This window comes from Somniosus microcephalus, unplaced genomic scaffold, assembly GCF_052327205.1.
Source record: "Somniosus microcephalus isolate GS21.2 unplaced genomic scaffold, FLI_Smic_1.0 unresolved_chr1, whole genome shotgun sequence".
Lineage (NCBI taxonomy): Eukaryota > Metazoa > Chordata > Chondrichthyes > Squaliformes > Somniosidae > Somniosus > Somniosus microcephalus.
This window is the reverse complement of record NW_028225179.1, coordinates 44,304,722-44,327,559: the sequence shown is the minus strand read 5'-3', so window position 1 is coordinate 44,327,559 and position 22,838 is coordinate 44,304,722. Positions and strand designations below refer to the sequence as shown.

General features: G+C 48.9%; 1 pseudogene; it reads left to right on the top strand.

Annotated features, from left to right (window-relative positions):
- The window catches only part of LOC147094879 (uncharacterized), a 44,254-nt pseudogene extending 38,949 nt beyond the window's left edge, over positions 1 to 5,305 (top strand).
- The last annotated feature ends 17,533 nt before the right edge of the window (positions 5,306 to 22,838 follow it).

The following is a 22,838-nucleotide window of genomic DNA, read 5'->3' as shown; positions in this document are numbered from 1 at the left end:
TGGGAATAACCTTTTGTAATCTTGCTTATTCATGACCGTCAATGCCGATCCAGTGTCCAATTCCATCTTCACTTGGACTCCTGCTATCTGAAGTGTGACCCAGATTGTTTGGAGGTCTGCTTCATTACCAACATTGTGTACTCTTAGACTACCCAGTTCATTACTGCTGGAGTCTGAATTTGACTTCTGTTCGTTCGAACTGTTCTCTGTCACCTTGTGTACCTTTCTGTACTTTTCCTGCGGTGACTTTTTGTTGCTGGTCTTCTTTCCTGACCGGCATACTTTAGCTATGTGACCAAGCCTGCCACATTTTCTGCATTCCTGATTTTTGAACCAGCACTGGTTCTGATCGTGCGTTGTCTTTCCACAACGATAACATTTTACTGTACCCAAGACCATTTGATTGGTGCTGAGTTCCGGTGACCGTAGCTGCATTCCTGCAGTGCCTCTCACTGCAGCTTCGTGCGATGCTGCAATAGTGACAGCTTTATCAAGCGTAAGATCATTCTCCTCAAGCAGTCGCTTTTGTGTTCCTTCTTTTAACAATCCACACACAAATTTATCTCTCAGCGCATCTGCTAGCCCTGTTCCAAACTGACAGTACTTTGATAGCTTACGCAGTTCAATTAAAAATTCAGCGTTGCTTTTGTCTTTCAGCTGCGTTCTTCTGTAAAATTTAAATCGTTCCGCTATCATCAGCGGCGTGGGGTTTAAATGATTTTTCAGGACAGTAACAATATTCGCGAAAGTCTGATCCGCCGGTTTATCTGGTGATAGAAGGTGCTTCAATAGCCCGTATGTCTTCGCACCCATTGAGCTTAATAAGGTTAGTGCTTTCTCTTCATCTGGTACCTTATTTGCTTTACAATAAACTTCCATGCGTTCTACATACGTGGTCCAATCTTCGATATCGCTATCAAAGGTATTAATGTTCCCATGTTTAGGCATCCTTGCAAGTTTTTTAATTTTTCTTTTTCTCAAAATGGCGGCTTCCCGCGCTTGTCTTCTTCCCCCGCCTACTAAAATGGCGGCTTCCTGCGCTTGGTGGTCTTTCCCGCGCTCGTCTTCTTCCCCCGCCGACTACAATGGCGGATTCCCGCATTTGCCTTCTTCCCCCGCTGGCTGCAATGGCGATTGCCGTGCTGCTGCCGTTCTCGCCTCCCCAGCGGTTCGCAATTCCCCAACGCTGCTTTTACTCCCCTGCGGTTCCCGTGGGCATTCACGCTTCCCCTGCTGTTGCGCCTCTCAGCCCCGCATGCAGCCCGGTCCTTTACACCGGCTGCGTTTGAGTTCTCCGCGGCTCTCGTGCCTTAAGCTGCCCCAGTCGCTGCGCCTCTCGGCCTCGATTGCAGCCCGGCCCTTTTCACCGGCCGTGGTCGAGCTCTCCGCCCTTTTTCCTCCGTTTTCCCTCCCCCACTCCACAGTCAATGCGGCCGACTTTCTGCTCGTGTCGCTGATTGGCTTACCCACCACCGTGGTAGAAGGGATGATCACTGCCTGTCGCTGATGGAGGGCTTCGTGGTCAGAATTTTTCTTTTTAACCCGGGTTCTCGATGCCTCCCGTGCGATGGTGCTCAGCAGGATGATGAGGGCGGATGCCTCTTCTCGATGCCCGTTCTGAGGACGAAGCTGCCTTGGATGTAAAACTGCCGCAGGGTAAGATCGGACTCGTCGCCACTGTTAAGTCTGTGTGTCCCAGTTATGCTTATTATAAATCACTGGACACAGACCACAAGAATAACTTTAACAGGTCTTTACTATTCGGAGGTCAGGGCTGAACTGCCCAGCAAATCCCTACACAACGTTTATATACCACCGGTATTACAGTATACAGCAGCCAAGAGAAAGTAGTACATCTCTTAAGGTAGTTCTCTTAAGGTGGAACAGGTTACATACACCACATAACCCGTGCTGTACCTGGGAGTGTTTGATGAGAGAGTGTAGAGGGAGCTTTACTCTGTATCGAACCTGTGCTGTACCTGCCCTAGGAGTGTTTGATGGGACAGTGTAGAGAGAGCTTTACTCTGTATCTCACCCGTGCTGTACCTGCCCTGGGAGTGTTTGATGGGACAGTGTATAGGGAGCTTTACTCTGTATCTAACCAGCGCTGTACCTGCCCCAGGAGTGTTTGATGGGACAGTGTAGAGAAAGCTTTACTCTGTATCTAACCCATGCTGTACCTGCCCTGGGAGTGCTTGATGGGACAGTGTAGAGGGAGCTTTGCTCTGTATCTAACCCGTGCTGTACCTGCCCTGAGAGTGTTTGATGGGGCAGTGTAGAGGGAGCTTTACTCTGTATCTAACCCGTGCTGTACCTGCCCTGGGAGTGCTTGATGGGACAGTGTAGAGGGAGCTTTGCTCTGTATGTAACCCGTGCTGTACCTGCCCTGAGAGTGTTTGATGGGGCAGTGTAGAGGGAGCTTTACTCTGTATCTAACCCGTGCTGTACCTGCCCTGGGAGTGCTTGATGGGACAGTGTAGAGGGAGCTTTGCTCTGTATGTAACCCGTGCTGTACCTGCCCTGAGAGTGTTTGATGGGGCAGTGTAGAGGGAGCTTTACTCTGGATCTAACGTGTAAGGTTCGCAAAATTCTACAGATTCCCCCAAACCAAGAAGATTACTGTTTTAAAGAATATTGGGCCAAAAAGGGTTTTAAAGTTAAAACCCCAAGATTTCGGTTATTTTAAAAAGGACATGTCCAGGCCTGTGGAAGGCTGCAATAAAGGAGTTGGGATGGGCCTCTGTAAAACAAACAGTTTGAGTATTGGCATAGGCCAAATTTTCTGGGAATGTTCTGGACCGTCTCAGTCATTCCACATAAATGACAATAGGCCTATGGAAGGACAGTTCCCACCAAAATTACAGAGCCATCAAGAGTATGCATAATGCAGTACATACCACTGATCAACAAAAGGGACCCTGACCCCAGCAGGAAAAGACAAAACTCACTAATCGGACCAAAGATTAAACAGCCATTAAACGCTAATTTAGGTTTCGACGGACCATCCCGAAACTAGTTTACACCAACTTAAGTCAATTAAAATTAGATGGGACCAGCTCGGAACCCGTTAAAGAATTTAAAATTATTAACGTTAATGAGCCCGCCAAAAATGACAATAGCCCAGAGAAGATTTGGTGGGCAGGTAAGCAAGGCCTCAAACGGTATAATTGAGGCCTGCTTTTTCAGTTGAAACAGTTCATACAGACAGAGGCACAGCTCATTCGAAAGACACATCAACCTCGGGACAATCAATCGCGGCAACCAAGGGCCCAAAGAAACCAACAACTAACAATATTACCAACAACTAGGTAATATTGGGCCACCGTGACCAACAAGAAACCAACCTGGAAGAAACCGAAGATTCGCAAGTTTGTTTCCACTCTACAAGCTATCCTGACTTACCCCTGGGTAAGATTTGATGAAAAAGACTCTAAACGCTATACCTAACCAAAGGAAATTGGGTACTTACCCAATAGATCCAATACGCACCCGACCGCGTCAGCGGACACGCGAAGACTGAAAACCCAACGCAGGTGAAGTTTTCTACCATGTCCGGGGTACGGCAGGCCCCAACTGCCACACCTAGAGAACCCCGAAATCGCGAACCTCTACAACTGTCAAGAAAGTCATGTGGTGCGCATTTTCCCTGGTCCTCTGGAATCCAACCTAGTTAGTGTAGTGGGATTGGGAGGGGTGAAGTATTTTGTCTATTGTCATTCTCCCTCGTATATTCTGAAGTGTTCCCCCTTTTAGAGTGATAAGATTATTGTGTTGTGCATATTTTCCTGTCTCAAATAAAAATCCAAGTTCTTTTCACCAACTCAGTTGTCTGTTGCAATTTCATTACAACCCCCAAATACGTCCAAAGTCTCGAACCAAAGGAGTGGGAACGATTCGAACCACTCAGGAGTCAGAGGCAAAGCTGACCACACACACCACCACTTACAAACCCTGTGCTGTACCTGCCCTGGGAGTGTTTGATGGGGCAGTGCAGAGTGAGCTTTACTCTGTATCTAACCCGTGCTGTACCTGCCCCGGGAGTGTTTGATCGGACAGCTTAGAGAGAGCTTTGCTCTGTATCTAATCCGTGCTGTACCTGCCCCGGGAGTGTTTGATGGGACAGTGTAGAGGGAGCTTTACTCTGTATCTAACCCGTGCTGTACCTGCCCTGGGAGTGTTTGATCGGACAGCTTAGAGAGAGCTTTGCTCTGTATCTAATCCGTGCTGTACCTGCCCCGGGAGTGTTTGATGGGACAGTGTAGAGGGAGCTTTACTCTGTATCTAACCCGTGCTGTACCTGCCCTGGGAGTGTTTGATGGGACAGTGTAGAGGGAGCTTTGCTCTGTATCTAATCCATGCTGTACCTGCCCTGGGAGTGCTTGATGGGACAGTGTAGAGGGAGCTTTGCTCTGTATCTAACTCGTGCTGTACCTGCCCTGGGAGTGTTTGATGAGAGAGTGTAGAGGGAGCTTTACTATGTATCTAACCAGCACTCTACCTGCCCTAGGAGTGTTTGATGGGAGACTGTAGAGGGAGCTTTACTCTGTATCTAACCCCGTGCTGTACCTGCCCTGGGAGTGTTTGACGGGACAGTGTAGAGGGAGCTTTATTCTGTATCTAACCCTGTGCTGTACCTGCCCTTACAGTGTTTGATGGGACAGTGTATAGGGAGCTTTACTCTGTATCTAACATCGTGCTGTACCTGCCCTGGGAGTGTTTGATGGGGCGGTGTAGAGGGAGCTTTACTGTGTATCTAACCCCGTGCTGTACCTGCCCTGGGAGTGTTTGATGGGGACAGTGTAGAGGGAGCTTTACTCTGTATCTAACCCCGTGCTGTACCTGCCCTGGGAGTGTGTGATGGGGACAGTGTAGAGGGTGCTTTACTCTGTATCTGGGACAGTTAAGTGCGAGTTTTACTCGGTACTTCACCATCGCCAGGAGTGTTCGATGTCAGCAATTAAGCACAGTTTGGAAATCTCGAAAATAAACTTATGTGTTTGTTGCATTGTGCAGTCGCAAGATGAAGAGATACACCATCTACTTTGGAAGATATCAGCAGGGGGGTGTGAATTGGAATGAAGATCTTTCCTCAGTCAGAGAAATCATCCATCATCAGAAATACGTCGAAGGCCAAGATGGCTATGACATCGCTTTGTTGCGACTTACTCTTCGAATCTCGTACACCGACTACATCCAGCCCATCTGCCTACCAAGCTCTACCTTCCAGATCGACTGTGGAGCCAAATGTTGGCTGACTGGGTGGGGTGACACACAGGAGAGCGGTAAGAACGCAGGAAATCTGTAGCTTAGTCATAAAGATAATCTGTCCTTTCCCCCTCTGGGACCAGGTGTCACAGTGCGTTAGATATGTTGTGTCCGTCAGTAGTAAGACACAAGACTGCAGGAGAACGGTACAACAGGTGTTTACTCAACGTGGCTCACTCTGGAACTGAACTGTACAGATTACTACTCAGTGCTATATACAGGTGTGGTCACTGCCGGTACTACAGTATACATGAGCTGTAAAAAGTAGTTCCCCCCTTAAAGGTATATACATTACAATTCCTCCCCTTTTAGATTAACAGTACCATAACACTCATTTAACAATTAAATATCAAACTAATTACAATTAACACTTTTAACATACAATGTTAACTGAAAATAGTCCATTTATATATTCAGTCTTTGGGGAGGCTTCCTGATCCTTTCTGGATAGCGCCTTTCCCGAGTGTCTCGCTCTTGGTGCGGAGGCGATTCTGGCACCCTGTCGTCGGTTGGGTCATCAGCTTCCGATGCTACTGTTTCTGGGGTAGATGCGACCTGTACGTCGGGTTCCTCACCAGGTACGTATGGGCGAGGCATGGGGTTGACTTGTTCCTGTGACTCTAGGATCTGGTCAGCATGGCGTCTCACGATGTTCTCCCCAACGTCCACTGTGTACATTAGTGGGCCCTGCCATGTGCATATCGTTCCTGGCTGCCATTTTTCTGTTCGGTAGTCGCGGGCCAAGACTGGTTGCCCTACATTGAAGCTCCTTGTTGGCTTCTCATGGATGTGCTGGAATTGCTTACTCTCAACATCTCTTCGTACGTTTGGTCTGAGCAAATCCAGGCGAGATCTTAACCTCCGGTTAAAGAACATCATGGCTGGGGCCTGGTTGGTGACTGCATGTGTCGCATTCCGGTAGGCGAACAGGAAATTGTCCACCTTATGCTGCAGCGGAATGTTGTCATTGTACATAGCCTTTATTGCCTTCTTAAAGGTTTGTACGAACCTCTCAGCCAATCCATTTGTGGCTGGATGATACGGGGCGGATGTGTAATGCCTTACCCCATTCTTCTTCATAAACCTCCAGAACTCTTCGGACACAAACTGTGGTCCGTTATCGGAGCAAATCTGTTCTGGCAAGCCATTCCTGGCAAAAATTGGTCCGTAAGACTGCAATAGTTTTCTCCGTGGTGGTGGAGGACATTTTGATGACCTCAGGCCATTTCGAGTGCGCATCCACGGCTATTAAAAACATTAAGTCCATGAATGGACCAGCAAAATCAATATGTACCCGTTGCCATGGAGATGAGGGCCACTCCCATGGGTGTAGAGGGGCATGTGGTGGTGCATTTTGGACTTTCTGGCATCCTGAGCAGCTCTTGGTCAGGTCCTCGATTTGTTTATCAATTCCCGGCCACCACACATAAGCCCTGGCAAGGCTTTTCATTTTTACCTCTCCCAGATGACCCTCATGAAGCTCATTGAGCACTCTATCCCTTAACTTGGGTGGAATTACCACTCGGGATCCACACATCAAGGTCCCCCGGCACACTGACAGCTGTTCTCTTCTTGTCGAGAATGCTGGCAACAGTGAGTCGCCATGTGCTGGCCATCCCGTCACCGTCAAATCATATACCCGAGACAGTGTCGGGTCATTTCGGGTCTCCTTTTCTATACGAGCGTTAGTTACTGGTAGGTATTCAACTATAGTCGAATGAAATATTTCGACAGGATCCACTGCTGGTGCTCCCTCCGCAGTAGGCAGTGGCAGGCGTGATAGCCCATCAGCATTTCCATGCTGTTTCGTGCCTTATATTCAATCTCATAGTGGTGCGCCCCTAGAAAGAGTGACCATCTTTGTAGTCGTTGCACAGTCATCACCGGAACGCACTTCTTCGGATTAAAAATGGAGACAAGAGGCTGGTGGTCAGTCAGCAAGGTGAATTTCTGCCCGTGCAGATAGTGATTGAACTTTTTCACTCCCCACACTAGGCTGAGGGCCTCCCTGTCAATCTGGGCGTTGTTACGCTCGGCTGAGGTTAGTGATCGTGACGCAAAGGCTTTTGGCCTCTCTGAGCCATCCGAGAATTTGTGCAACAGCACTGCTCCAATGCCGTAGGGTGACGCGTCACACGCCAACCGAATTGGTAGTGCTGGGTTGAAATGGGCCAACATCTCTTTCGATGTGATTAGTGTTTTGCTCTTCTGGAAAGCTCGTTTACATTCGTCACTCCACTTCCATGGCACTCCAGTTTGCAGTAGGGTGTTCAGTGGGTGTAGTATTGTAGACAAATTTGGCAAGAACTTATGGTAGTAGTTTACTAGCCCGAGGAACGACCTCAGTTGTGACACGTTTTCCGGTGCTGGAGCCTTGACTACTGCCTCAATCTTTTCTGGGGACTTATGTAACCCCTCTTTATCGATAACGTGGCCACAATACGAAATATGTTTTTTAAAAAACTCGCATTTGGGGCGGTTAGCTCGGAGCCCATATTCCTTCAATCTAATGAGCACCTGCTCCAGGTTGGCGAGGTGATCACTGTCATTTTCGCCCGTGACCAGGATGTCGTCCAAATAACACTGGGTCCCTGGGATCCCTTACAGGACTTGTTCCATTGCCCTTTGCCAAATAGCCGGAGCTGATGCTACCCCGAATACCAGCCGGTTGTATTGGTAGAGACCTTTATGGGTGTTGATTGTGAGGTATTTTTTTGATGCTTCTTCTACCTCCATTTGCAGATACGCCTGGGCCAGATCAATCTTAGTGAAGCGTTTCCCTCCAGATAGCGAGGCGAAAATATCTTCAATCTGCGGAAGTGGATATTGCACGGTATGAAGGACTGGGTTCACTGTCACCTTAAAGTCCCCACAGATGCGAACCTTCCTTGGTTCCCCAGGCGTGCTGCTCAATGACTTTTTCATCACAGGGATGATGGGTGTAGCCCACTCGCTCCAGTCTACCTTGGACAGTACTCCTGAATGTTCCAAACTCTCCAGCTCTGCTTGGACGGCTGGGCGGATCGCATAACGTACCGGTCTGGCCTTAAAAAATTTCGGGCTTCCGTTTTCTTCACTTTTAATTGATGCTGTCATGCCTTTTAGTGTTCTGAGTCCTTGCTGGAACACTTCTTGCACGTCGGTTAGGATCTTTGACAGTCGCCCAGGTGTGACGTCGTCATCCTTTTTGGCAGCCACAGACAGTGCTTGTATGGAATGCCAATCCAGCTGTATTTTCCGGATCCATTCACGTCCCAGTAATGGTGGTCCTCCATCTTGCAATACATACAGGTCTAGTTTTGGTGTTTCCTTACCATTATATATAACGGTCACCCTTATTTTTCCTATGGGGTAGACTTTTTGCCCCGTGTACATCTTCAAAATAATTTTTGTGTCTCTCAAGGGTATGTGTGAGAATAGCCGCTCGTAGTCCCGTCGGTTTATGACTGTTAGGGCTGATCCTGTGTCCAATTCCATTTTTACCTGGACTCCTGCTATCTTGAGAGTGACCCAAATGGTTCGGTGATCCTCCGTTTTGATCACATTATGTAGTTTCAGACAACTCAGCTCCCTGCTTTTGGAGTCGGTATCACTCTTTTGTTCGTCTGAACTATTCTCCGTCACCTTATGTACCTTCTTGTACTTTTCTTTTGGAGATTTCTTATTGCTGGTTTTCTTTCCCGACCTGCAGACTTGTGCTATGTGTCCTACTTTTCCACACTGTCTGCACACTTTGTCTTTGTACCAGCAATCATTGTGGTCGTGTGTTGTTCTGCCGCAGCGATAGCACTTCTCTGTTCTGTATGACATTTCATTTGTGCCATATTCTTGCGGTCTCCGTTGTATCTCTGCAGCGCCCCGTGCTGCTGCTTCATATGATACCGCAATGCTGAAAGCCTTTTCCAGCATAAGGTCCTTTTCAGATAAAAGCCGTTTCTGGGTTCCTTCACTTTGAAGCTCACACACAAACTTGTCCCTTAAGGTATCTGCCAGTCCCGTTCCAAACTGGCAGTGTTTCAGTAGTTTGCGCAGTTCTGTTAAATAATCAGCATTGCTTTCATCCTTATGCTGGTTCCGTTTGTGAAACTTGAATCTTTCTGCTATCAGCAGCGGTGTGGGGTTTAAATGTTCCTGTAGTATCGTCACTATGTCTCCAAAACTCTTTTCCACTGGCTTCGCTGGGGTTACTAGATTTCGTAATAAGCCATACGTCTTTGCACCCATTAAATTTAACAATAGCGGCGCTTTCTTGTCACCTGACACCTCATTTGCCTTGCAGTATACCTCTATTCGTTCGACATATGTAGTCCAATCTTCGACTTCATTGTCAAATGCGGTGATACTGCCACTCTTCGGCATTTTGGGTGTGGTTTAAAATGGCCTAAAATGGCATCTCCCGCGCTTTCCTTCCTCCCCCGCTGCTGCCAACGCCGCTCTCGGCGGTCCTCGTGGCAATGGCAGCGCCCTGTGGGTTTCGCACGCTTCTCCTGCGCTGCTGCCAACGCCGCTCTCGGCGGTCCTCGTGGCAATGGCGGCGCCTCGCGGGTTTCTGCGCGTCTCTCTCCCTCTCCTCGACGCTGCTCGGCCCCTGAACACCGGCTGCGCCCTGTGCACTCTGCCCTCTCTCTCTCTCTCCCATTGATGCTGCTCGGCCCTTTGCTGTGCCGCTCGGTCGGGCTCTACCCTGCCGCTGTCCGGGAAGGGTCTGCGCACTACCTGTTGCCAGCCCGTTTCGCTGGACCACCATGACTGGAAAGCCAAGCCTGGCTCTCAACAGCCTCCCCCGCAATTCTCGAGTCTCTGCTGGATGACTGGGCGGTTGCCCGTGGTCGACGCCCGTGTCTCTGGCCTTGACCTCCAATCTACTGGTCTCCAGGAACGAATCCGTGGGAGGTGATGCAGAGTTGCAGGTAGGATCGAATTTGCCTCGTCGCTAATGTTGTGTCCGTCAGTAGTAAGACACAAGACTGCAGGAGAATGGTACAACAGGTGTTTACTCAACGTGGCTCACTCTGGAACTGAACGGTACAGATTACTACTCAGTGCTATATACAGGTGTGGTCACTGCCGGTACTACAGTATACATGAGCTGTAAAAAGTAGTTCCCCCCCTTAAAGGTATATACATTACAATTTACACTGTCCTTTCCCCCTCTGGGATCGGGTGTCACAGTGCGTTAAATACACTGTCCTTTCCCCCTCTGGGACCGGGTGTCACAGTGCATTAGATACACTGTCCTTTCCCCCTCTGGAGCTGGGTGTCACAGTGTGTTAGATACACTGTCCTTTCCCCCTCTGGGACCGGGTGTCACAGTGCGATAGATACATTGTGCTTTCCCCCTCTAGGACTGGGTGTCACAGTGCGTTAGATACACTGTCCTTTCTCCCTCTGGAGCCGGGTGCCACAGTGCGTTAGATGCACTGTCCTTTCTCCCTCTGGAGCCGGGTGTCATAGTGCGTCAGAAACACAGTCCTTTCCCCCTCTGGGACCAGATGTCACAGTTCGATAGATACACTGTGCTTTCCCCCTCTAAGACCGGGTGTCACAGTGCGGATAAACATAATTTAATTGGACAAACTCAGCATGGTTTCATGAAGGGGAAGTCAGGTTTGACAAATTTGCTTGAGTTCTTTGAGGAAGTAACATACAGGGTGGATAAAGGGGAACCAGTGGACGTAATGTATTTAGACTTCCAAAAGGCATTTGACAAGGTGCCACACAAAAGATTATTGCTTAAGATAAAAAATCACGGGATTGGGGGTAATATTCTGGCATGGATAGAGGATTGGCTCTCTAACAGAAAGCAGAGAGTTGGGATAAATGGTTCGTTCTCAGACTGGCAATCAGTAACTAGTGGTGTTCCGCAGGGGTCAGTGCTGGGTCCCCAACTCTTTACAATCTATATTAACGATTTGGAGGAGGGGACCGAGTGTAATATATCAAAGTTTGCAGATGATACAAAGATGGGAGGGAAAGTAGTGAGTGAGGAGGACATAAAAAACCTGCAAAGGGACATAGACAGGATATGTAAGTGGGCAGAGATTTGGCAGATGGAATACAATACTGGAAAGTGTGCGGTTATGCACTTTGGCAGGAAAAATCATAGAGCAAGTTATTATCTTAATGGCAAGAAACTGGAAAGTACTGAAGTACAAAGGGATCTGGGGGTCCTGGTGCACGAAACTCAAAAGGTTAGTATGTAGGTGCAGCAAGTGATCAAGAAGGCCAATGGAATGTTGGCTTTTATTGCAAGGGGGATGGAGTATAAAAACAGGGAGGTATTGCTGCAGCTGTACAAGGTATTGGTGAGACCGCACCTGGAATACTGCGTACAGTTTTGGTGTCCATACTTAAGAAAAGACATACTTGCTCTCGAGTCAGTACAAAGAAGGTTCACTCGGTTAATCCCGGGGATGAGGGAGTGGTCATATGAGGAGAGGTTGAGTAGATTGGGACTCTACTCATTGGAGTTCAGAAGAATGAGAGGCGATCTTATTGAAACATATAAGATTGTGAAGGGGCTTGATCGGGTGGATGCGGTGAGGATGTTCCCAATGATGGGTGAAACTAGAACTAGGGGGCATAATCTTAGAATAAGGGGCTGCTCTTTCAAAACTGAGATGAGGAGAAACTTCTTCACTCAGAGGGTGGTAGGTTTGTGGAATTTGCTGCCCCAGAAAGCTGTGGAAGCTACATCATTAAATAAATTTAAAACAGAAATAGATAGTTTCCTAGAAGTAAAGGGAATTAAGGGTTACGGGGAGCGGGCAGGAAATTGGACATGAGTCTAGGTTCGGAATGGTCATGGCCCTGTGGGTAGTGGAGTGGGCCCAGGGGCCGTGTAGCCTGGTTTTGCTCCTACTTCTTGTGTTCTAATTCTGTGTTAGATTTCAGGAGATGGTTTTATTCCTGTTCCTGGCTGGGGTGGAGATCGCCTTTACAGAAGGTAAGTACTGTAGATAATATAGGGACAGAGTGATCTCCTGGACAGTTTCGATCGCCTAGATGGGTCGGAGAGGAATTTCCCAGATTTTTTCTCCCAAATTGGATATTGGGTCTTTTATCTGGTTTTTCGCCTCTCCCGGGAGATGACATGGGTTCGGGTGGATGGAGAGTGATAGAAGATTTAAGGTTAGGATCAGATCAGCCATGATCTTATTGAATGGTGGAGCAGGCTCGAGGGGCCGATTGGCCTACTCCTGCTCCTATTTCTTATATTCTTATGTTCTAGATACACTGTCATTTCCCCGTCTGGGACCGGGTGTCACAGTGTGTTCGATACACTGTCCTTTCCCCCTCTGGGACCGGGTGTCACTGTGCATTAAATACACTGTCCTTTCCCCCTCTGGGACCGGGTGTCACAGTGCGTTAGATACACTGTCCTTTCCCCTTCTGGGACCGGGTGTCACTGTGCATTAGATACACTGTCCTTTCCCCCTCTGGGACCGCGTGTCACAGTGCGTTAGATACACTGACCTTTCCCCCTCTGGGACCGGGTGTCACAGTGCGTTAGATACACTATTCTTTCCCCCTCTGGGATGGGGTGTCACAGTGTGTTAGATACACTATTCTTTCCCCCTCTGGGACCGGGTGTCACAGTGCATTAGATACACTGTCCTTTCCCCCTCTGGGACTGGGTGTCACAGTGCGTTAGATACACTGTCCTTTCTCCCTCTGGGACCGGGTGTCACAGTGTATTAGATACACTGTCCTTTCCCCCTCTGGGACCGGGTGTCACAGTGCATTAGATACACGGTCCTTTCCCCCTCTGGGACCGGGTGTCACAGTGTGTTAGATACACTGTCCTTTCCCCCTCTGGGACCGGGTGTCACAGTGCGTTAGATACACTGTCCTTTCCCCTCTGGGACCGGGTGTCACAATGCGTTAGATACACTGTCCTTTCCCCCTCTGGGACCGGGTGTCACAGTGTGTTAGATACACTGTCCTTTCCCCCTCTGGGACCGGGTCTCACAGTTCATTAGATACACTGTCCTTTGCCCCTCTGGGACTGGGTGTCTGATGTGCCTCAATAAATCCGAGACTCGATGTTAGCGAAACAAAACAAGGCTTTTATTGACTTAGAAGGTAACACACAGAGGAGAATGTATCTTCCATCCAGAGGTCTGCCGTACTGGATGTGCAGCAGGCTGGGCCAGCTTACATAGGAGCCAGGTATGGGCGGAGCCCTACACACAGTACAATACAATGGAAATGAAACTGAAACCAACCACAGTCACAGGCAGAGAAATACCGATGAGTGATGAATGGAATATTTCATCACATTCACCTCTTCTATAGATTTAGTCTGTTCGGGGGCTTGATAGTCCTCTGCGACCGACGTGACTGTTGTGGTGCTGCGGGTGTCAGCTGGGTGTCCCCGGTGGCCTCCTGGGTCTCTGCCGGGGGTGCCGCCAGGGTTGTTGAAGGGGTAGTTGGTGGGGGTACCGTTGGTCGATGTTCTTCCGGGGGTGATGAAAGAGTAGTGGGTGGGTAAGAGTTGCTGTGGTCGTTGTTGCTGCTGTTGTCGTGGTTGTTGTCGTTACCGGCTGGGGCGACGTCTTTTATGGACACGGTGTCCTCCCTTCCGTCGGCGTGCCGGACATATGCGTATTGGGGGTTGGCGTGGAGTAGGTGCACTGACTCCACGAGAGGGTCCGTCTTGTGGCCCCTCACATGCCTTCGCACGAATACCGGACCTGGGGTGGAGAGCCATGACGGCATGGATACGCCTGAGGTGGATTTCTGGGGAAAGACAAACATTCGCTCGTGAGGCGTGGCATTAGTGGCAGTACACAATAGCAACTGTATCGAATGGAGCACATCTGGGAGGACTTCCTGCCAGCGGGAGATAGGGAGGCCTTTGGTCCTTAGAGCTAGAGTGACTGCTTTCCATACTGTCCTGTTCTCTCGCTCCACTTGACCGTTACCCCGGGGGTTGTAGCTGGTGGTACGGCTCGTGGCGATCCCCCTGGACAGCATGTACTGGCGTAGCTCTTCACTCATGAAGGACACCCCCCTATCCGTATGGATGTAGCTCGGCATACCGAACAGGCAGAACAGGCTGTTGAGGCATTTAATGACCGTGGCGCTGGTCATGTCTGGGCAGGGGAAGGCGAATGGGAAACGAGAGTATTCGTCCACAATGTTCAGGAAGTAAACATTGCGGTCGACGGACGGGAGGGAGCCCTTGAAATCTAAGCTGAGCCGCTCAAAGGGCCGTGTAGCTTTGATTAAGTGGGCTCTATCTGGGCGGTAGAACCGAGGCTTGCACTCAGCGCAAGTGCGACAGTTCCTGGTCAGGGACCGAACTTCTTCAATCGAGTAGGGTAAGTTGCGGGACTTTATGAAGTGGAACAGCCGCGTGACCCCTGGGTGGCAGAGGTCATTGTGGAGGGTCTGTAGCCGATCCCCGGTGGCGCTGGCACACATCCCTCGTGAGAGGGCGTCGGGGGATTCGTTAAGGGCCCCTGGCCGGTAAATGATGTCATAATCGAAGGTGGAGAGCTCGATCCGCCACCTAAGAATCTTATCATTTTTAATCTTCCCCCTCTGTTTATTATTGAACATAAACGCTACCGACCGCTGGTCGGTAAGTAGGGTGAAGCGTTTGCCAGCTAGGTAGTGGCGCCAGTGGCGCACTGCCTCCACGATGGCTTGGGCCTCCTTTTCTACGGAGGAGTGTCTGATCTCGGGCCCTTGGAGGGTCCTCGAGAAGAAAGCTACGGGCCGCCCCGCCTGGTTGAGGGTGGCCGCCAAGGCAAAGTCAGACGCATCACTTTCCACTTGAAAGGGAGTGTTCTCGTCCACTGCCTGTAGCGTGGCCCGCTCAATATCCTGCTTAATGCTTTTGAAGGCGGCATGGGCCTCAGCAGAGAGCGGAAAAGAGGATGCTATCAAGAGGGGGTGGGCTTTGTCGGAGTAGTTGGGGACCCATTGGGAATAATAAGAAAATAACCCCAGGCACCTTTTCAGGGCTTTGGGAGTGTTGGGCAGGGGCAGCTCCCGTAGGGGGCACAATCGGTCGGGGTCTGGTCCGATTTCTCCATTCTCCACCACGCTGCCTAGTATGCAGAGGCGCGTGGTGTTGTAAACGCACTTGTCCTCGTTGTAGGTGAGGTTGAGTTTTTGTGCGGTTTTCAGGAACCTCTCGAGGTTCGAGTCGTGATCCTGCTGGTTGTGACCGCAGATGGTGACGTTGTCGAGGTAGGGGAAGGTTGCCTGCAAGTGGTGGTCATCGACCATGCGGTCCATCTCCCTCTGGAAGACCGAGACCCCATTCGTCACCCCAAAGGGGACTCTGAGGAATTGGTAGAGGCGTCCGTTCGCCTCGAAGGCGGTGTACGGGCGGTCCTCTGGTCTGATAGGGAGCTGGTGGTACGCTGACTTGAGGTCGATGGTGGAGAACACCCGGTATTGGGCGATTTGGTTCACCATTTCTGATATGCGGGGTAGCGGGTAGGCGTCTAGTTGGGTGTACCTGTTGATCATTTGGCTATAGTCGATCACCATCCGTTTCTTCTCGCTACCCCTTACCAAAACCACTTGGGCGCGCCACGGGCTACTGCTGCGTTCAATAATGCGCTCTTTCAGGAGCCTGTCTACCTCGGTCGCGATAAACCGCCTGTCCTCCCAGCTGTACCTCCTGCTTTTGGTCGCTATTGGCCGGCAGTTAGGGGTAAGGTTCGCGAATAGCGAAGGCGGCTTTAGCTTCAGGGTAGCCAGACCGCACACTGTGAGGGGCGGCTGGGACCCACCGTAATTGAGCGTGATGCTTTGGTGGTAGCACTGGAAATCCAGGCCCAAGATCACGCTCGTACATAGATTCTTCATGATTAATACTTTAAAATTATCGTATACAGTTCCGTTAACGGACAATTGTACCGTGCAGTAACCCATAATGGTCGATGTCTGGGTTTTATCAGCCATAGAGATGGTACCCCGAGTAGGGATCACCTTTAGGGAGAGTTGTTGTACCAGTTCAGGGCGGATAAAACTCTCCGTGCTTCCACTGTCAATTAAACATTTAACCCTGCACCCGTTTACCTCGATGTCCACCATTGATTTGGATAGCGGGTGCGGCCTGGTCTGGTCTACTGTGACCGATGCCACTGTAGGGCCCTGGTCGAGACAAGATGGCGTCCACGCTGTCTGCTCACAAGATGGCGGACCCCACGAGGTCGGGCAAGATGGCGTCCAAGATGGCCGCTCCCACGGCGCACACGCGGCGGTGGCGGGTTTTCCGGCGGGGTTCCCTCTGCACAACTTCCCGAAGTGCCCCTTCTTACCGCACTTAAAGCAGGTGGTGCCTTTCGCCGGGCACAGGTTTCTGGTGTGCTTCGGCTGCCCGCAGAAGTAGCAGTTGGGTCCCCGCCGCGTCGCGGCTGTCGTAGGGCTTCTGGGGGGAGAGCGGGGCCCCGACGGTGTCGGGCTGCCGGGCGGGGAAGATGCCTTCCAAGATGGCGGCACCCTTGGTGCACACGTGGCGGCGTGGACGGCGCGGGCTGAAGAGTAGGCGTCCGAGTTTCTCTGGGCCACATCCAGGGATCGTGCTGTGTCCGCAGCCTGTTTCAGGTCCAATCCCGTTTTTTCCAGCAGTCGCTGCCGGATGTAAGTGGAGCTGAGGCCTGTGATAAAGGCATCGCGAACAAGCTCGTCAGTGTACACTGCGGCTTTTACATCTTGGCACTTGCAGTCTTTGCCAAGCATTTTCAGGGTGCCTAGGAACTCCTCCACCGATTCCCCAGGTCGCTGTGCACGAGTAGCGAGCAGATGCCTAGCATACACCTCATTCGTAGGCTGCTGGTAATGCGCCTTTAAGATTTTGCAGGCGGCCGGGTACGTGTCAGCGTCTTGGATGAGGGGGTAAACCCGCTGGCTTACCCAATTCCGCAGAATTCCGAGTTTCATACTCGCAGCGTCCGTAGCGTCTTTGACGGCTGCGGAATTGTCCAGGAAGAATTCCATACACATAAACCAGTGTCCGAAGCGTGCCGATGCGTCCGAAGCATGCTGGTGCAAATCCAAACGTTCGGGTTTCAAGAGTTGATCCATTGTGTTGAAAATTAAGTCAATAAAATTGATGTGCCTCAATAAATCCAAGACTCGATGTTAACGAAACAAAACAAGGCTTTTATTGACTTAGAAGGTAACACACAGAGGAGAATGTATCTTCCATCCAGAGGTCTGCTGTACTGGATGTGCAGCAGGCTGGGCCAGCTTACATAGGAACCAGGTATGGGCGGAGCCCTACACACTGTACAATACAATGGAAATGAAACTGAAACCAACCACAGTCACAGGCAGAGAAATACTGATGAGTGATGAATGGAATATTTCATCACAGTGTCACAGTGCGTTTGATACACTGTCCTTTCCCCCTCTGGGACCGGGTATCACAGTGCGTTAGATACACTGTCCTTTCCCCCTCTGGGACCGGGTGTTACAGTGTGTTAGATACACTGTCCTATCCCCCTCTGGGACCGGGTGTCACAGTGCGTTAGATACACTGTCCTTTCCCCCTCTGGGACCGGGTGTCACAGTGTGTTAGATACACTGTCCTTTCTCCCTCTGGGACCGGATGTCACAGTGCGTTAGATACACTGTCCTTTCCCCCTCTGGGACCAGGTATCACAGTGTGTTAGATACACTGTCCTTTCTCCCTCTGGGACCGGGTGACACAGTGTGTTAGATACACTGTCCTTTCCCCCTCTGGGACCGGGTGTCACACTGCGTTAGATACACTGTCCTTTCCCCTCTGGGACCCGGTGTCACAGTGTGTTAGATACACTGTCCTTTTCCCCTCTGGGACCGGGTGACAAAGTGTGTTAGATACACTGTCCTTTCCCCCTCTGGGACTGGGTGTCACTGTGCATTAAATACACTGTCATTTCCCCCTCTGGGACCGGGTGTCACAGTGCGTTAGATACACTGTCCTTTCCCCCTCTGGGACCGGGTGTAACAGTGCTTTAGGTACACTGTCCTATCACCCTCTGGGACCGGGTGTCACAGTGTGTTAGATACACTGTCCTTTCCCCCTCTGGGACCGGGTGTCTCAGTGCGTAAGATACACTGTCCTTTATCCCTTTGGAACTTTGTGTCACAGTGCATTAGATATACTGTCCTTTCCCCCTCTGGGACATAAGAACATAAGAACATAAGAAATAGGAGCAGGAGTAGGCCAATTGGCCCCTCGAGCCTGCTCCGCCATTCAATAAGATCATGGCTGATCTGATCCTAAACGCCAATCCACTATCACAGAACCATCTCCTGAATCTAACAGAATTAGACACATGAAATAGGAGCAGGATCAGGCTACATGGCCCCTGGGCCTGCTCCGCTACCCACAGGGCCATGACCGATCCAAACCTAGACTCATGTCCAAATTCCTGCCCGCTCCCCATAACCCTTTATTCCCTTTACTTCTAGGAAACTGTCTATTTCTGTTTTAAATTTATGTAATGATGTAGCTTCTACAGCTTTTTGGGGCAGCATATTCCATGGACCTACCACCCTCTGAGTGAAGTAGTTCCTCCTCATCTCAGTTTTGAAAGAGCAGCCCCTTATTCTAAGACTATGCCCCCTAGTTCTAGTTTCACCCATCATCGGGAACATCCTCCCCGCATCCACCCGATCCAACCCCTTCACAATCTTATATGTTTCAATAAGATCGCCTCTCATTCTTCTGAACTCCAATGAGTAGAGTCCCAATCTACTCAACTTCTCCTCATATGTCCATCCCCTCATCCCCGGAATTAACCGAGTGAACCTTCTTTGTACTGACTCGAGAGCAAGTATGTCTTTTCTTAAGTATGGACACCAAAACTGTAGGCAGTATTCCAGGTGCGGTCTCACCAATACCTTGTACAACTGAAGCAATACCTCCCTATTTTTATATTCTATCCCCCTAGCAATGAAAGCCAACATTCCATTGGCCTTCTTAATCACTTGCTGCACCTGCATACTAACCTTTTGAGTTTCGTGCACCAGGACCCCCAGATCCCTTTGTACTTCAGTACTTTCCAGTTTCTTGCCATTAAGATAATAACTTGCTCTACGATTTTTCCTGCCAAAGTGCATAACCTCACACTTTCCAGTATTGTATTCCATCTGCCAAATCTCTGCCCACTTACTTAGCCTGTCTATGTCCCCTTGCAGGTTTTTTATGTCCTCCTCACTCACTACTTTCCCTCCCATCTTAGTATCATCTGCAAACTTTGATATGTTACACTCGGTCCCCTCCTCCAAATCGTTAATATAGATTGTAAAGAGTTGGGGACCCAGCACTGACCCCTGTGGAACACCACTAGTTACTGATTGCCAGTCTGAGAATGAACCATTTATCCCAACTCTCTGCCTTCTGTTAGGTAGCCAATCCTCCATCCATGCCAAAATATTACCCCCAATCCCGTGATTTTTTATCTTAAGCAATAATCTTTTGTGTGGCACCTTGTCAAATGCCTTTTGGAAGTCTAAATACACTACGTCCACTGGTTCCCCTTTATCCACCCTATATGTTACTTCCTCAAAGAACTCCAGCAAATTTGTCAAACATGACTTCCCCTTCATAAAACCATGCTGACTTTGTCCTATTAAATTATGGTTATCCAAATGTCCTGTTACTGTCTCCTTAATAATGGACTCCAATATTTTACCTACCACAGATGTTAGGCTAACCGGTCTATAGTTTCCAGCCTTCTGTCTACTGCCCTTTTTAAATAAGGGCGTTACATTAGCAGTTTTCCAGTCTGCCGGGACCTTTGCTGATTCCAGGGAGTTTTGGAAAATTATTACCAATGCATCCACAATCCCTACCGCCACTTCCCTCAAGACCCTAGGATGTAAGCCATCAGGTCCAGGTGATTTATCCACCTTGAGTCCCATTATTTTACCGAGTACCACTTCCTTAGTGATTTTGATTGTGTTTAGCGCCTCCCCCCCATAGGCCCCTGTTTGTCCAGTGTTGGGATATTCTTAGTGTCTTCTACTGTAAAGACTGATACAAAATATTCATTCAGTGTTTTTGCCATCTCCATATTTTCCACCATTAATTTCCCAGTCTCATCCTCTAAGGGACCAACATTTACTTTAGCCACCCTTTTTCTTTTTCTATAACTATAAAAACTCTTACTATCTGTTTTTATATTTTTTGCTAATTTACTTTCATAATCTATCTTCCCTTTCTTAATCAATCTTTTTGTTACTTTTTGCTGTCTTTTAAAGTTTTCCCAATCCTCTATCCTCCCACTAGATTTGGCTACCTTATATGCCCTTGTTTTTAGTCGAATACTATCCTTAATTTCTTTACTTAGCCACGGATGGCTGTCTTTTCTTTTACACCCTTTTCTTCTCAGTGGAATATATTTTTTTGCAAGTTGTAAAAGATAACTCCTTAAATGTACACCACTGATCATGTATCGTCTTACCCTTTAATCTATTTTCCCAATCCACTCTACTCAATTCCGCTCTCATACCTTCATAGTCTCCTTTATTCAAGCTTAGCACGCTTGTTTGAGATCCAACCTTCTCACCCTCTAATTGAATATGGAATTCAACCATGTTATGATCACTCATTCCAAGGGGATCCTTTACTAGGACATTTTTAATTAATCCTGTCTCATTACACAGGACCAGATCTAAGGTTGCTTGCCCCCTGGTCAGTTCAGTTATATACTGCTCAAGAAACCCATCCCTAATACACTCAATGAACTCATCCTCAAGGCAGCCCTGCCCAATTTGATTTGTCCAATTAATATGATAGTTAAAATCCCCCATAATTATAGATGTTCCCTTATTACAAGCCTCAACTATTTCCTGATTGATACTCCGTCCAACAGAGTTGCAACTGTTCGGAGGCCTATAGACTACGCCCACTGGTGTTTTTTTCCCCTTATTATTCCTTACCTCCACCCAAACTGTTTCATTATCCTGATCTTTTGACCCAATATCATTTCTCTGTATTACAGTGATTCCTTCCTTTATTAACATAACCACCCCACCTCCCCTTCCTTCCTGCCTGTCCTTCCTGATCGTTAAATAACCTGGTATGTTTAATTCCCAGGCATTGTCACCCTGCAGCCATGTTTCTGTAATGGCCACAAGATCATACCCATATGTAGTTATTTGTGCCATTAACTCATCTATTTTGTTACGAATGCTACGTGCATTCAGATAGAGAACTTTCAAATATGTTTTGTGACACTTAGTTCCTGCTTTTGCCCTTTTTATTACTTTACCTTTTACTCCATACCTTCTGCCCCTTCCTGACATGCTCTGGTTTTTAATTTCCCCACTGCTACCTAAGTCTATGTGTAAGATTCGCAATTTTCAGCAAAAATCACGCAAGAAAACTGGATAAAATAAGACTGTTTATTGACCAAAGTAAGCCTGCACAGAAAAACCTTTGATAAAAGGGCATACAAAATGGCCGCCAGGCCCCGTGATCAGTTTCTGAACCATTTTATTTCTGTTACTGCAAGCCAGACAGGCTTGTGGATTGAAGACAGTGAGCCCGCGAAAGCCAGTATCTGGGAACCGAAACTCAGAGGAACAGCATACATATTCAATGGATTACAAGTACAGGATGGGGCCCATCAAGATATGGGCGGACAATGCAAAATCACTCATACCCATTTATTGTACAAAGGAAAAACCGTTTAGCAGCCATCAAGGAAAATCTCCGGACCGATCAATATGCGAACCGAGCCGCGGTGACAATGCAAAAGACATTAAAAGACATTATCGGCCAGGAAGGCCAGTTTAAGTTATCACCGGCTCCGTTACAAGACAAAGCGCCCCTGCAGAGATTTCTGCCCGCCAAAATTAATACAAAGACAGGACTATGATTTGGCGGGAGATAAGACTGTTCCAAAAGAGTATAACTCTGGATTGAAAGTCCATATACGTTACTTCAGCTTCTTCGGACGGGGCCAGGATCGGCGCCTTTTCCACTTCGGCAGATGCAGAATCGATGAAAACGTTTTCGTCTTTTTAAAGACGGACGGTTTCGGTAAAAGGACAACGTGGTCGGTGTTCAGCCAAACAAGGCTCGGCCACGACGAGAAGACGACGAGGGTGGCCCGGGTACTGGGGTCGGGAGATCATCGACGACCCAGGCCGACGGAGAAGAAACCCTCTGGAGAACCGACCAGGCCGGAGACAAAAAGACAGTCCGGGCCTGACACTTCCGTGTCTCAACATCCCATTGGGTTGTTGTCCTACTCCATGAACAAAAATCCACGACAGGCTCAGTGGATCTCAACCTTGACGAGCGCTCATCGAGGCTGTGTCTACCCCATCGCCTCGAGAGAGAGAGAGAGAGAATATCGACTGCGCCAGAAGTTTCCAAATCCACGTGACGACGGAAAGCGGTGCCAAAAGGGCTGCGAACCCCCCTTTCTCACGATTTCGAGAGTGGTGAGCATGATCCCAGGTTCCCCAGGTCGAAACTTAGTTTAGGTATAGGGGAGGGAGTTAAGGGAAATCGTAATGTGTTTCCCCTTTTACGATGTGCCGTGTGTTCCCCACTTCCATAGAGTCAAGTTCATAAATTTGTGCATGATTGTAGTTACTTTAAT